Raw genomic sequence first — 14503 nt, forward strand, 5'->3', positions numbered from 1 at the left:
GTTAGTTGACATATATATGACTTTTTTACTGTTGAAATTGTTTATGCATGCCATATGGTTTGCAGTTGTGTTGAAAGATTTCATGTAAATAACCAAATTTGCTTATAACAACGAGAGGCTCAGTCAGAAACTCTGCCTTCCTACATTACAAAAAATACACGTTCACACAGTAATCAATCTTATAAAGAAGTTTGATACTTGATTTGAGATCAGATTGTCAAAATCTGTAACTGTAGTGACAACAAGTTAAAACTCCTAATTCTTTTAAAAGGGGCATTCTGAGAATTGAACTCGGGACCTCTCACACCCTAAGCGAGAATCATACCACTAGACCAAATGCCCTGAACGATTGTTATTTTGCCAATTTTACATGTTCACCATTGAAATTAAAAAGAAAATGGCCAATCCATCTAACATTTTTACATTATTATACAACAATCTGAGTTGTCCCACTAGGTGAAGTTGCCTACTTGAGTCAAAACGTTATAAATAATACTAACATAGAACAAATCATATATATAGCAAAAATGGTCCTCTATGCATTTCTTAATAGTTTTGTCAAGTATTTCATGGGATTTCTCTACATCATTGTGTCACCGCTATCCATAGAATCTATTCTCCTTATATGGAATCTATAGGTTTACTCCATATTTATTTTGGTTTTAATGTAAATTGATATGACCATTTAATTAGGTGGTAATGAGTTTTAATGACTTTAAATTCTTGATGGTAGAATCAAGCCTATAAATAGTCTTTGATCGCCAAAGCTTTCTCTCATCACAAAAGAAATAAACATCTATATAAAGAGAGCAAGAGCTTGAAAGAATCAAAGGGAGTGCACTCACAACATTGCAACAATGGCTGGAGGTAAAACCTCTAATTCTATATCTTGTTGTTATCAGGAACATAGGATCAATATATATATTAATCTAACATTCATAACCATCTAAATCGATATTTAACCATGTTATCTACAATAGGTGCTAGTTTTCTACCCCAACTCTCTCCATTGTAGCATCCTCATGGACAAGGACCTCACTCCTGCTACCCCGAGTATTTCATTGTTGAGTTTTTACCTTCCAACACTTTATTTCATATAACAATACAATTTTTTCGCATTGTTATAAAACAAAATTATTTGTCAATTGTGATTGTAAAAAGAAGAGTTTGACTACTAATACATTACTAGATATATACCCTCACGTTGCTCAGGTAACTCGAATATTTACTTTATGAGAAGTTAAAAGAATAACTAAATGATGCAATCAAGTTGTTCACTACACGTATTTATCTAATAAAATATTAAATAGTACCGTACAATTTAGACCTAGCAAAAAAAGATGACAGTGAGATAAATGTCAAGTACTAGTTTATACTTATAGCAATAGGGAATCAAATAATGAGCTAAGAGAAACTTAAATGGTAAATTAACAGAATTAAGTTGTCGTAAAAAAACATCTTTACCATTTACACTTCAGATTTTCTACCTCAAACCTGGTTTTTTCAAAGTCTTTCCATCTTCACATAGAATCTAACCGATTAATTTCCAATGGTACATAATCTCAATTGGAAGCACCTCTCTTATGTATTAATCAAATTTTTCATTGTTTTCTTGTAGCACCTGAATTACTAATTTCATTTAGCACAATACAAAAAATAGATTACTTGGCATATTGATAGATGAGGTTTCATGCTATAATTCTACAATTCTGTTTTAATAAAAAAGAAATAATAATAATTAATAATAAAATAGAAATAGATTCATGAATCAGAGAGCATTCACATGCAGACCCTGAAACCTAACTATTATTTAACAAATAAACGAGAAAACAAGTCAAACTTCCACAGCTTCAAAAAAATAAAAAGGGGGCATTCCGAGAATCGAACTCGGGACCTCTTGCACCCAAAGCAAGAATCATACCACTAGACCAAATGCCCTGATATGAAAAGTTTTTGATTGTAAATAACTTAGTTGGCACAACTATTTTAGGGGAAAATTTGGGGCACATACCTCTTATTTCCCTATATAAGTCATCACTAAACAAGTGGATGACAAGATTTATTTTTGATATCCATACCCAATAGGATCTCATCATTCATTCATTCTGATCAAGACTGAAGCAAAAAAAAAGTGCAATATGGAAATCAAACTATACATCAGAAACCACTTTGATGAAGCAATGCAAGGCCAACAATGTTGAGATTGATGCTGCACTTGGATTTCTGTATCTGCTCCCAATTCCTGAGACAGTGGAATATTGCTAACCAAGAAAGATGGGAGTGATATCAGGGAACTATCCTTCTTCCAGGACAGCTACATATGAAGGAAACAACAAGGCTCAAGGTCAGAAAAGGGGTGCAGGAAGTAACTCAGAAAGGAGCAGATCAAGTAATACGCAGAGACAGGGGTGCAAGGGTAGAATTGGGGGAGCTTGAACACTATTGGGAGCTGAGTTGTAAGATAAAAGGGAACATGGGCTTTGTTTTGGTCTCTTGGATGTGATGAGAAAAAGGACTCAAAGAGCACATGGAGGCACATAGGAGGCTGGAGTGCAAGTTTGTATAGATTTCATTGAATATAATGCCAGATAGAAGGAAGGTGAGGATTTTGATTGACAATGAGAGCATCTCATAACTTCAGAGACAGCAAGCTAGTCGGATAATTAAGCTCAGCGGTTAAAGAAACCCTCTTGTGTGGAAGTAGGGGACAGACACAAAAGCAATATACAGTAGCAAAATTTTCTGGTTCAACAGAACTTTTCATGGCTGAACTGGTACGGTGAGCAGTTGTGTTAGAAGTGGAATGGCTGGCTAGGTATTTTGAGGGAGATCAGAGCTAATTTCAAGGAATTACATTTGTTGATGGAAGTTAGAGGAACAGCAACAATACCAGTATTGAGAGAACCAACTATGGCTGAATCGGCTACGTCATTCAAACCATACAAATTCTTAATATCTATGATTGAGCTAGAGGAAGCCCAACTTTTTCTAAGCCTGATTTAAAATCAGAATAGGACCAAATCTACGTGAAGGAGGAACATAAATTAAAGTTCCTTATGGCTGTTCAGTAATTCTTGTGTTAATTGAAGTTTTGAGCAGTGCTACTTTGGAAGTCCTACATTGCTCTCAACTGGTAAGGTCGGAGAACGGTTGCAAGTTATAACCACTATTAAGACCATTTTTCTATCCCATGTGTGACTTTAACCTTCAATATATTTAGAAAGTGAACTCATGAGTATTTACAGTGCCCTACACCAAAAATCACATTTGTACAATCCCACTTCCAACATGTAAATAAATATATATAGAAACAGTTGGAAGAAACATTTCAACAAACAGTTAAAGGGCATATATTGGACAAAAAGGAGTTGAAAGCTTTGAATAAACAAGAAAAGACGAAGTTGACTGATGCAATTGGAGAAGATGAATAACCTGATTTAATGTAATTTTCAAATTCAAAGTTCTGCTGCAATAATGCATGTGTCCGTCTGTGCTGATGATAAGAGACGGAAGAAGCAAGATAAGGGTTTCACTGTTTCACTCAACAAAGAAAATATCTTGAGGGTAATGCCAATGTGAAATTTAATCTTTTTAGGGTGCTTTGTTTTTTAAAGACTATTTTTTGTTTTGGAATTATTTTTAGGAGTTTTTGGTTTTCTTATATGATGATATACAAGTTTTCTTTTTAATAATAGTTTATTTTTGCTCGACGCAAGAGGTAAGAGTTGATGATTAACATAATGTAGGTAATTTTGAAGTTTATTAAAATCATGATCAAATTTGTTATGATATCAATGAAAGTTAGTTAATTCCATTGATTACTATTCATAGAAGGAAATTGAAAATTAAAATGTAGCCACTATATAATGCAAGATAAGAAATTGGGGAAGATGAAATTGAGAGAAAATTAGAGAGAACAGAATGATAATGGATGAATAGTAAATTTTGGCATTAATTGAAATTGAGAATATTACAAGAATATTTATACATCGAGAGAATAACAAAAAAATACAACTCAAAATACAACTAAAGTGACCAAATAATTCAATTCTGCTATTTTTGGAAAACTAGCGGGTAATAACAGAAATTTAATTGCATTTAACACACCACCTCACTTTAGTTGCTCAAGTCCACCATGTTCAAGCACTTCTTCAGCCTCTTGAACACATCATTTGTCACACCCTTTGTCAACAAATCCGCGACTTGGTCTTCGCTTCGGCAATAGCTCAATCTAAGTTTTCCATCACCGACCAATTCTCTCAAATAATGAAACCGCATATCAATATGCTTGCTCCTTCTGTGTGCAATCGGATTCTTCGCAAGATTTATTGCGGAAACATTGTCTACAAACAGTGTGGTGGTAACATCATCACCACATCCCAATTCCTTCAATAGATTCATAAGTCACATAGCTTGGCACGCACCTAACGACGCCGCAATGTACCCGGCCTCATAAGAAGAGAGTGCTACAACCGGTTCCTTTTTCGAACACCAAGAGATTGGTGTACTACCAAACATAAAGATGTACCCCGTCGTCGATTTTCGGTCATCTTTATCTCCGCACCAATTAGAATCGGTGTAGCCAAGTAAATTGTACTTACGCCCCGTGTCTGATGTGGGAAAGAGAATTCCGCAACCAATAGTACCTTTCACATATCTAAGGATCCTCTTGACCGCCGTCAAGTGAGACACCTTAGATCTCTCCATGAATCTACTCGCAATACCGACACTAAAAGCCAAATCTGATCGCGTATTGCACAAATACTGTAATGATCCAATCAAGCTCCGGTAAAGCGTTAGATCAACATCATCCTCCTCATCACTTTTGGACAGCTTCACTCTAGCCTCACAAGGTGTAATAGAAGCATTACAATGCTCCATATCACACTTTTTCAAAATATCTAGAGCATACCTCCTTTGGTGCATAAGCAGCCCCACTTTTGACTTGTGAGACTCTATGCCAAGGAAGTAATTCATGATATCAAGGTCCGTCATCTCAAACTCTCTCATGAGCACACTTTTGAACCTTGAAATACTCTTATCATGGCTACCCGTAATCAAGAGATCATCAACATACAAGCAAAGTATAATAGCACCATCATTCATATCCGATCTCACATAAACTCCATGTTCGGATACACATCGTTTGAAACCAATGTCAATAAGAAAGTCGTCAATACGTTTGTTCCAAGCTCTTGGAGCTTGTTTCAAACCATACAACGCCTTGTGTAGCTTATAATACTTCATCTCTTGATTTTTTATCACGAAACCGGGTGGCTGCCCCACATAGACTTCCTCAACAAGATGACCATTCAAAAATGCAGACTTGACATCCATTTGGTAAACCATCCAATTGTTGTTATGCGCAATACCGACAACCAAATGAATAGTCTCTAATATAGACACTAGTGTGAATACCTCCTTAAAGTCTATACCTTCTCGTTGCAAGAACCCCTTCGCCACTAATCGAGCTTTGTGCTTGATTACTTCACCTTTGGGATTTGCTTTAACCTTATAGACCCATCGCACACCTATCAGTTTCTTTCCAAGTGGTAAATCGACCAACTCCCAAGTACCGTTTTTCTCAATAGATTCTAGCTTCTCTTTCATTGCACATATCCACTTAGGATCACTTAAGGCTTCTTCCCCATTTACCGATTCAGATTCGGCCATAAGCGCGAAATGAACAAAATCACCATCGTTATTCACTTCGTTATCTTGGAATCTTTCGTAATCTCAGAGACTATAAGGCAAGGCTCTTTGTCTCACTGGTCTACCGTTATTAACAACATCATTTTGCGCTACTAAGGTGCTGGTACAGCGGTGTCGGAAGCCTCCCGATCAGCGATTTCAAAAAATTGTTGCTGCTGTTTTTCTGTGAGTATCCGGTTACTGCTAGTAGGGTAACCGGTTACTGCTGCATTTTCTGCACTTTTGACTTCATCAAAAGTCACATCCCGGGTTATGACGATCTTCCGATTTTTTCCATCGAACAACTTGTACCCTCCAGTAGAGTGATATCCTACAAATATCATCTTCTCACCCTTATCATCCAATTTCTTCAGAAGTTGGTTCGGTACATGACAATATGCAATCGATCCAAAAACGCGTAAATGATTCAAATTCGGTTTGAAGCCACTCCAAGCCTCTTCCAGTGTGAGTTTCTCCAGCTTCTTAGTGGGACACTGTCATACCCCAATATAGTCCGGGATATTTAAATTTTTGTAAAATCGATTTCATTTTTAATTTGCATCATATGCACAACATGACATGCATTCCATCATGAATAATAACTAAAATATCAGTCAGAATAAATTTATTGAAAATACAGACAAATCGGTTGAATCATTTTCCCAAGAACGTGCACAAATCAGCGGGTAAAAAGTTTCAAAATTAAAATTACAGACACCAGTATTATTAATCTACGGTTCACGTAGTTTAACCTGGTGTGCTCATTATATTTTTCAGCGACTGTTTCGGTTGCATTTTGACCCGCCTGAGCCTTTTAATCGGTGAAAATTTATTTCAGCATTTGAAGAAACGCTGTATTTTTTCAATAAGTATATTTTGTGCTGATCATTTTAATGTGTCTGATTTAATTTTTTGAGCAAATTTTCGTCTGACTTCTATTTATACTCGGTCATTTTATTTCTTTGTTCTAATATCCAAATTAGAGATTGTTTTATTATTATTATTACTTAAATAAAATTATTGTTAGCAATTTTTAATAGATATTTTTCTTTAATAATAGGTAATAGTAATAGTTAATAAATAAAATATAGTTTTAACATTGGATCCCCTTTTTAAATAACCAGCATTAAAAATCTGGGAAAGATTTTTTTTGACAGCTCATGTCTCTCTCATCACTCTCCCTCACGTTTCCTCTCTCTCACACGTTACCCTCATTTCTATCATCACACTCCACTCTATCAGTCTCTCTAAAAAAATATGTATTAAAAAAGAAAAGAAAAAGTAATAAACTCTCCCTTTTCTCTCTCAAAACACAGAGGAAATAAAAGATGGATTATTTTTTACTCTTCTTCTTTCCAACGCCAAACCTCTAACCGTACTCCCTCTGTTTTCTGCCGGAAAGTTCCTTTCACCGGCGAAAACTCATCCTCACCGCGACCCAACCCCCAAACCGCCGACGACTTTTCTCTCTTCTGCCACACAACTTTCCGTATAACACCCTCATCCGCCGACGAAACGCGAATCACAGTCGCGCACACCTTCCACACAACACCACCACCATCACAAAATCTCTCTCCGCCGTGATTCTCTCCAAACGCCGCGTCTCTACAGCGCCATAAATCCACCGTCCTCTATCGAACCACTGCGTTCTCCTCCCACCACCACAAACCACGCCTCCGCCGGCATCACAAAAACTACTTGTCAAACCCGTTTCCACCATAACAACGAGCTCATCAAGCCGGAGCAAGCCAACACATTCCGGCGATGACAGTTCGTTTTTTCTACTTAAGGTTTTCTTTTGTCATGCTTTATGTTGGTTTCAAACAGAAGGATTCTTTTTTTTCTTTCTTTTTTATTTGTTTTGTAGAAAACTATGGCATCCTGGTTTGTTGTGTTGAAACTTTAATTCAAATTTACTTTATTATTTTATCCTTAACCTAATTATATTTGTATTATCAAAAAATTAAGCTTGCATTTAGTGTGTGTGCAGTAGATGACTGAACGTTTACTATCCTCCAATTTCGATTACTTTTACATTCTTATTGTTATAAGATTAGATGATCAATTTGTCTACTTTTTTCGGTTACTTTTACATTCTTATTGTTATAAGATTAGATGATCAATTTGTCTACTTCTTGTTAACTTTAAAAGTTTATTTTAAAAAAATGCAAATTAATGCTTTTGGGTTATACTTCTTACTGCATAATTGCATGGTAGTACTCTTATTTGATTTTATAGGGAGTTTTGAATTTGGACAATGTGATGTGAGGTATTAAGCTCATCTATTTTGGTTATTTTCTTTTGTTTAGCATTTATTTATTTGTTTTATTTATTTAAATAGAGTTTTACTTATCAATTTAAAAAAACCTAATATCATTATTATTATGTCTAGTATTAATTATATAATTTACTACTTTTTGTTTAATTATTATTATTATTATCATCATTAATCATTTAAAATTAGATAATTATTCATTCTTTTATTTTTATTTTTTGAGATTCATTTGTATTGATACTTGTTTAGTCGTATGTATGAGTGCTTGGTTCCATATGCGTGGTGTGTTACATTTATGACAAACCATTTCCGTACCATCAATTCAAACTAATTTTAAAAACAAATCAAACAATTCTCGATTCAAAGTCGAACCCATTTTCAAACACCTTTGTAAGTTGATCGCTTTTAAAGCATCATCATCAACCTCACATAGCTTACTCTTGGGTTTTCTTACAATGAGACCTATTCGATTTTATTTAATTGAGTAGAAGAACAATACACTAAAATAAAATTCATTTCATTTATAAACACAAATTTAAAACCTCGATCCAATATCGAGTATTTTCATTCAAATTAATTCAAAATACCTAAATCACAATCGAATACCATTTCATTTGGAAATAAAAAGGGGGATGGTTTTGAGTTTTCAATTCCTCTCCTCGATTATTTGAATACGAGTTCTCTTACTCGGTTAGTCAAATAGTCGTCACTTCTATCCATCTAAGCACAATCAAACCGAATCATTTTTGTAATAAGAAATGAAAAGGGAGATGACTTTGAGTTTTCAACTTCTCTCCTCAACTGTTTGAATACGAGTTCTCTTACTCGGTTAGTCAAATAATTGTCATCTCTCTTAAAGACTTTCCTAACTCGTTTAAATCAAACTATTTCATAATAACGAAATGAAAAAGGGGATGACTTTGAGTCTTCAACTTCTCTCCTCAATTGTTTGGATACAAGTTCTCTTACTTGGTTAGTCGAACAATTGTCATTTTCCACCAACTTATACTGTAAGTCAAATCATTTTCACAATAAACTATACAAAAAGGGAGATGGTCTTAAGCCTTCGATTCCTCTCCTCAAATGCTTGGATATGAGTTGTCTTACTCAGCCACTCAAGTACTTGTCGTCTATTCTAAAAATACATCAACCATACATAAACTTATTTTCATAATCACTTAGATGAAAAAGAAAGTGGGCTAGAGTCTTCTATTCCCATTCCCGACTATTAGGATACGAGTTGTCTTACTTGACTATCCGAGTATTCGTCATCCATTCAAAATACCTTAACTATTATCAAATCATTTTTGTAATTAAGGATGAAAAAGAAAGTGGTCTAGAGTCTTCTATTCCCTTCCCCGACTATTAGGATACGAGTTGTCTTACTCGATTATCCGAGTAATCGTCATTCGGTCAAAATACCTTAATTATTACTAAAACCTTTTATAATTAAGGATGAAAGTGGAGATGGTCTAGAGTCTTCAATTCCTCTCTTTGGCTATTAGGATACGCGTTGTTTTACTCGACGATCCGAGTAATCGTCATCCAACAAAATATATTAACACATCAAATCTATCTGTTCTCGCCCTCGTGCGACCAGAACCAATAAAAAAAACATCAAACATATCAACTCAACTTGTCACCCTCGTGTGACCAAAACTATTTTCAGAAAGAACACCATTTAATCCTTTCTAATACGCATAACAAACTAGTGCTTAAGCCTCCGCCGAGAGTAGACAAACCAACATTTAGCCTTTAGAACGCGATCTAAACAGTTATTCACTAAAAAACACTAACCAACCAAAGTTCCCCGAACTACGAATGCTTTGATTTCCTTATTTAAGGATACGTAGGCAGGAGATTGTTGTATCTTCACAAGCACACTAATAAAAAACCTCCCCTTTCCCTTTCTGAGGTTCTCATCCTTTTCAAATATTTTATAACCCGAAGATAACAAACAAACATAAATTAACACTCGAAACGCAAATTAGAACTAAAAGGTTCCCGTTGAGTACAACGGACGTAAGGGGTGCTAATACCTTCCCCTTACGTAATCCACTCCCGAACTCGAATATGGTTGCGATGACCATTATTCTATTTTCCAAAGGTTTTATCGATATTTTCCTATCCCCTTATTGGGATAAATAAAGTTCGGTGGCGACTCTGTTCGAACATAATTTTTTCCGCGACCATCGCGAGGAATCGTATTTTTCGAGATGCGACAGACACCTATTTGTAGCGGTAAATTCATGATTATCAAGCTATTGACAAGCTTGAGATCAAAATAACAAGAGTCGTCACCGCGCTTTTATTGTTTCCAAAGGAAAAGGGAAAAGTGCGAACAAAACCCAAAAAGTAAGAAGTTTTCAAATCAAAATTAATAAAATGTCAGAGATTATAGGTAAGGGGGTTGATTACACAGAGGGAAGGTGTTAGCACCCAAATTGTCCTAGGTACTCCTAGGGAGCCCTTTTTGTGTGCATATGTACTTGGTATAAAGTGATGTTTACAAACAAATAGAATGGGGGGATGAGAAAAGAATTCATTGATTATATTTTTGTGTTTGACAAGACCTTCGGTCTTATGCCTACGTACCAACATAAAAATGAGGGATCAAAACCTTGTAGTTTGTAATATAAATTTCAAAGTGGATGCATTACTTTTAACAAAATTTAAGTTTGAAAGGCACAAAGGCCTAAAATGGTTTGAATGAGTTAGTTCTTTTTGGTTTTTTGAAAATTTAGGTCAAGTATAGTTAAGTTTATTTACAAATTTGATTTAAGAAAAGAAGTTTGAAAATGCAATGGCATAAGGCAAAAGTTTCTATCTTTTTGCAAAGTGGTCAAAGTTTAGAACAAAAGTAGTTCACACAAAGAAAATTTTGAAAAATGGAGAAAGAGATTTTGAAATTAAAGAAATGGGGAGAAGATGAAGAGACTACCCTATGTACAAAATTTAAAAGTTTAGAGTTGAAAAGATCTGACCAAGTGGGTAGCAATCCAATAGACAAGAATGTCAATAGAACCCCAGAATTCCCTTGGACTTTTAGAATCAAACAACACAATGCACAATTATATTATCTTGAAGAGCAAGGCATCAAATAAATATAGCCACATCCAAGCTTATCCATTCCATGATTTTCTCCAAAATAGCCCATGTAATAAATGAATTCCACAAGTCACAAGTTCAAAATAACAGCTTCACAATGATCATGTTGCAGATGAACTTAAAAGGATCTTGAATGATGTATCAGATGAAGTTTCAAATTTCAAGCACTTGGTTTCTAAATAAGTTGGCATTGGTCAAGTCCTTTAGCATAAGAATGTTGCCTAGATTCTAAGTCCATTTGTCCAAGATCAAACCAACAGTCCACACAAAAGTTTTTAGGGTTTTTTTTGTTGTTATTATGTACATTAATTGTCAAAGATCACACAAACGAACAAAGTATACACACAAAAAATATATCATACAATATGGTCCAAATGGACAAAGCGAAAATTGCATTAACATAAAAAAATAGAATGATATGAACAATGACAAATGAATAAAAGCAAAAATCAAATGGCATTAAAGTAAAGGGTTTGAAATTAAAAGTTAGTAGTTAGTAATGCTTTGCTTTTGCTTTTTAATTGAAGTCATTCTTTGGAGAACACTCAACCCACTTATCACAAGCATGGATCCTTGAACCAAGACATCTTCCAAAGGAAGGAAAAAAGGTCGAGTTTCCACACAATACCATGAAAGAGGAGAGACTTACAATCTCACTAACTAGAATGCTTATGCCTTTTATGTCACAAGTTTAGCGTTATGTTAAGCAATCGTAATTGGACTTATGTAGAAGTCACACCTATTTGAGGTCGGGCAATAAAATTTTGGTGTTAATGCATGTTAGAGACATAGTATAGTAGACTATGCTCATGAAACATATCACACACAAAAAGAATATGCAAAAGGGGTGACCTAATCTCATTCATACTCATGTCAATTTTTCAATCAACTAGCCTTAGGATTTTGAGATATCATAGGCCAAATGGAATGAATGAATGAAGAAAGGGAATAAGATGAAGTGGGAGGGAAATGGATCAAAATACAAATTGGTCAAAGGAGGACTTTTACCAAATTAATATCATTCATTCATTTTGGGAGATGGAATGTACATTCCATCAATCCCCTAAATCCAATGATATTAATTTGACAAAGTCAAATCAATCTTGACCAAGGCCAACAACAAGAGTCAAACATAAACAAGTCATCACAATTGGTCAACAAATTTATTTGGCATTTATTCAAATTAAAAATACTAAAATAGTGCATTTAAATTAAATATGGTTTGTCCAATTCCTACAATCTCATCAAAACACCAAAGAAATGGCCATGATATTTATCATAGGTCAAACAAGGTCAAAGGACCTTGGAGAAAAAATTTCATAATTTTTGGACATTTAAAAAAAATTTAAACAATTAAAAACAAATACAAAATCAGTTAATTCATGAAAAGTATTAATAATGATCCAAAAAATAATTTTAATTCAGAATATGAAAGAGGAAAGTTTTTGAATTTTTTTTGTGAAAGTCCCATATTTTTTGGATCAATATTAAATTTAATATGAATTATTGAAAATAAAGCAATTAAAATGAAAATTAAAATATCAGAAAAAACGTGGACCACTTGATGTCCCTCATTAATTGAGGTGGCAGATCAAGTGGCCACCAACGTGCGTTCCATCGTGCACTTAAGTCAGCGCGCCACACAGTTGGTATTCAAAAGGAACGCTTATGATTAGATCATTTTAAAAGGATCCTATGGCTCAGAACCATCCAGCACACCACCGGCAGCCAAGGACCGGTTGTCTTCTCCGGCGAACCTCGTCGGACTGGTCCAGTCATAACCATCACCAAAATTAAAACAAGGACATGATTTCAAAGTAAAAATGGCACTGAGTTCGAATCTAGCCTCAACTCACTTTAACTCCAAGTATATTGAGAGATACATGGAGTTGAAATTTGAGGTACATGAGCTGAGTTACTTCAATTTGGCCTCTAAGCAACTCAATCTTCTTGCCTACATTGGTAGGACTTCAGACAACCAAAGAATCAATAGAATTGATCAAGAATTAGAGAGAATCGAAGAGATCAAAATTTCTGAAAAATACCTTCAATGGAGGTCTGGATTCAACTGATCTTGCTCTTGCTCGTGCTTGATCTCACTCCAAATGCTTGCAGAAGAAGGATTAAATGATCAAAAGGTTGTGGATCCCTGGAGTTTTGAATTTCAAAACAGTGGAAATTTAAACTCAAACTCAAGTGAATTTTTCAGGATTATCCTTGCAATGTGAGGGTTAGAGATTGGGGATCAAAGTTGGCGCCAATGTGTGTCAAATGCTGAGCATATGAGGCTCTATTTATAGCTGAAACCATTGCTTTTTGCACACTTGAAATCCATTTTCCAAATTTGGTATTGATGATGCATGGGTGCATGAGCGCGCATATGCCAATAAAATCATTTCCCTAAGTCCACAAATGAGTGTGAGATACTCTAAATTCAACTTGGGTTGCAAAAAAAGTGTACATGAAGATTTGAAGTTTGATACTTGCCAAGTGATGACACCACGTTCATGCCATGCGCAGCCTATGCATTCCTTGTCCAAAATGGATGAATTTGAGCTCTTTGGAAAGGTGAAATTAAGAGGAATAACTTTCATGTTCAACACTTTTCCATTTGGAGTTTGTATCATGAAGAAATTTGAGGTGGAAGTTTGGAATTTTTTTACATATAAATTTTTTTCTAAGTGTCAAGCCATATGTCTCAATGTTCCACCTTGCTTAATGTTTCATATGAGTTTCAAATGAGAAAAGTGTATTCATCAAAGTTGTAGCTATTTAAAATACCTTCAAAATGGTCACCAATTTCATGTCATTTGGATTTGAAATGATAGAGTTATGCATTTTTGAAGTTTGGAAAAATCATTTGATCAATGGTATAGGTCAAAAGTGACCTATAATGTAACCTCATATCACATGCTCAAAAAAGTTGAATTAGCTCCCAATCCAAACATAAAATTTGAATTAGACACATTTAATTTGATTGTGCAACTTGGAAACCTTTCATCTCATAAAAATTGAGCAAGTTATGGCCTTGGGAAGTTGACTTTCAAATTAGGGTTTAGACAAAATAACCTATAATATTTCAACATAAAAAATGATTTTCCAAGCAAAACTAGCTCTAGGTCTCAACATGAAAGTTGTTTGAAATGTCATTTAGAGTAAGTTTTCTCTTGGAATCATTTTCATATGGTGGAAATTGTAGGAGATAGGATCTAGGGAGACCCAGTTTTGATCAGATGAATTCATCTGGCCAACCACCATCAACCAACTTGCTAACTTCCAATTCTATTGACTTTATTGGTTCATGGTAGATCATATATGCATAAGATGATGAATTTTGAAGTGTACCTTGATAATTTTGATCAATTAGTGAGATAGCTTGTTGGAGAAGTTACTCAAGATACCCAGTCAAACTAGGGTTTCCAAGGCAAA

At 34.8% G+C, this 14503-nt stretch overlaps 2 non-coding genes across 2 annotated transcripts; both read right to left on the minus strand.

Moving 5' to 3' along the window:
* Window positions 1–270: 270 nt before the first annotated feature.
* TRNAP-AGG (transfer RNA proline (anticodon AGG)) lies at window positions 271–342 on the minus strand. Its single transcript has one exon. It is a non-coding gene; the product is annotated as a tRNA-Pro (tRNA).
* Window positions 343–1866: 1524 nt separating this feature from the next.
* TRNAP-UGG (transfer RNA proline (anticodon UGG)) lies at window positions 1867–1938 on the minus strand. Its single transcript has one exon. It is a non-coding gene; the product is annotated as a tRNA-Pro (tRNA).
* Between the last annotated feature and the right edge of the window lie 12565 nt (window positions 1939–14503).

This window comes from Lathyrus oleraceus, chromosome 6, assembly GCF_024323335.1.
Source record: "Lathyrus oleraceus cultivar Zhongwan6 chromosome 6, CAAS_Psat_ZW6_1.0, whole genome shotgun sequence".
Classification (NCBI taxonomy): Eukaryota; Viridiplantae; Streptophyta; class Magnoliopsida; order Fabales; family Fabaceae; genus Lathyrus; species Lathyrus oleraceus.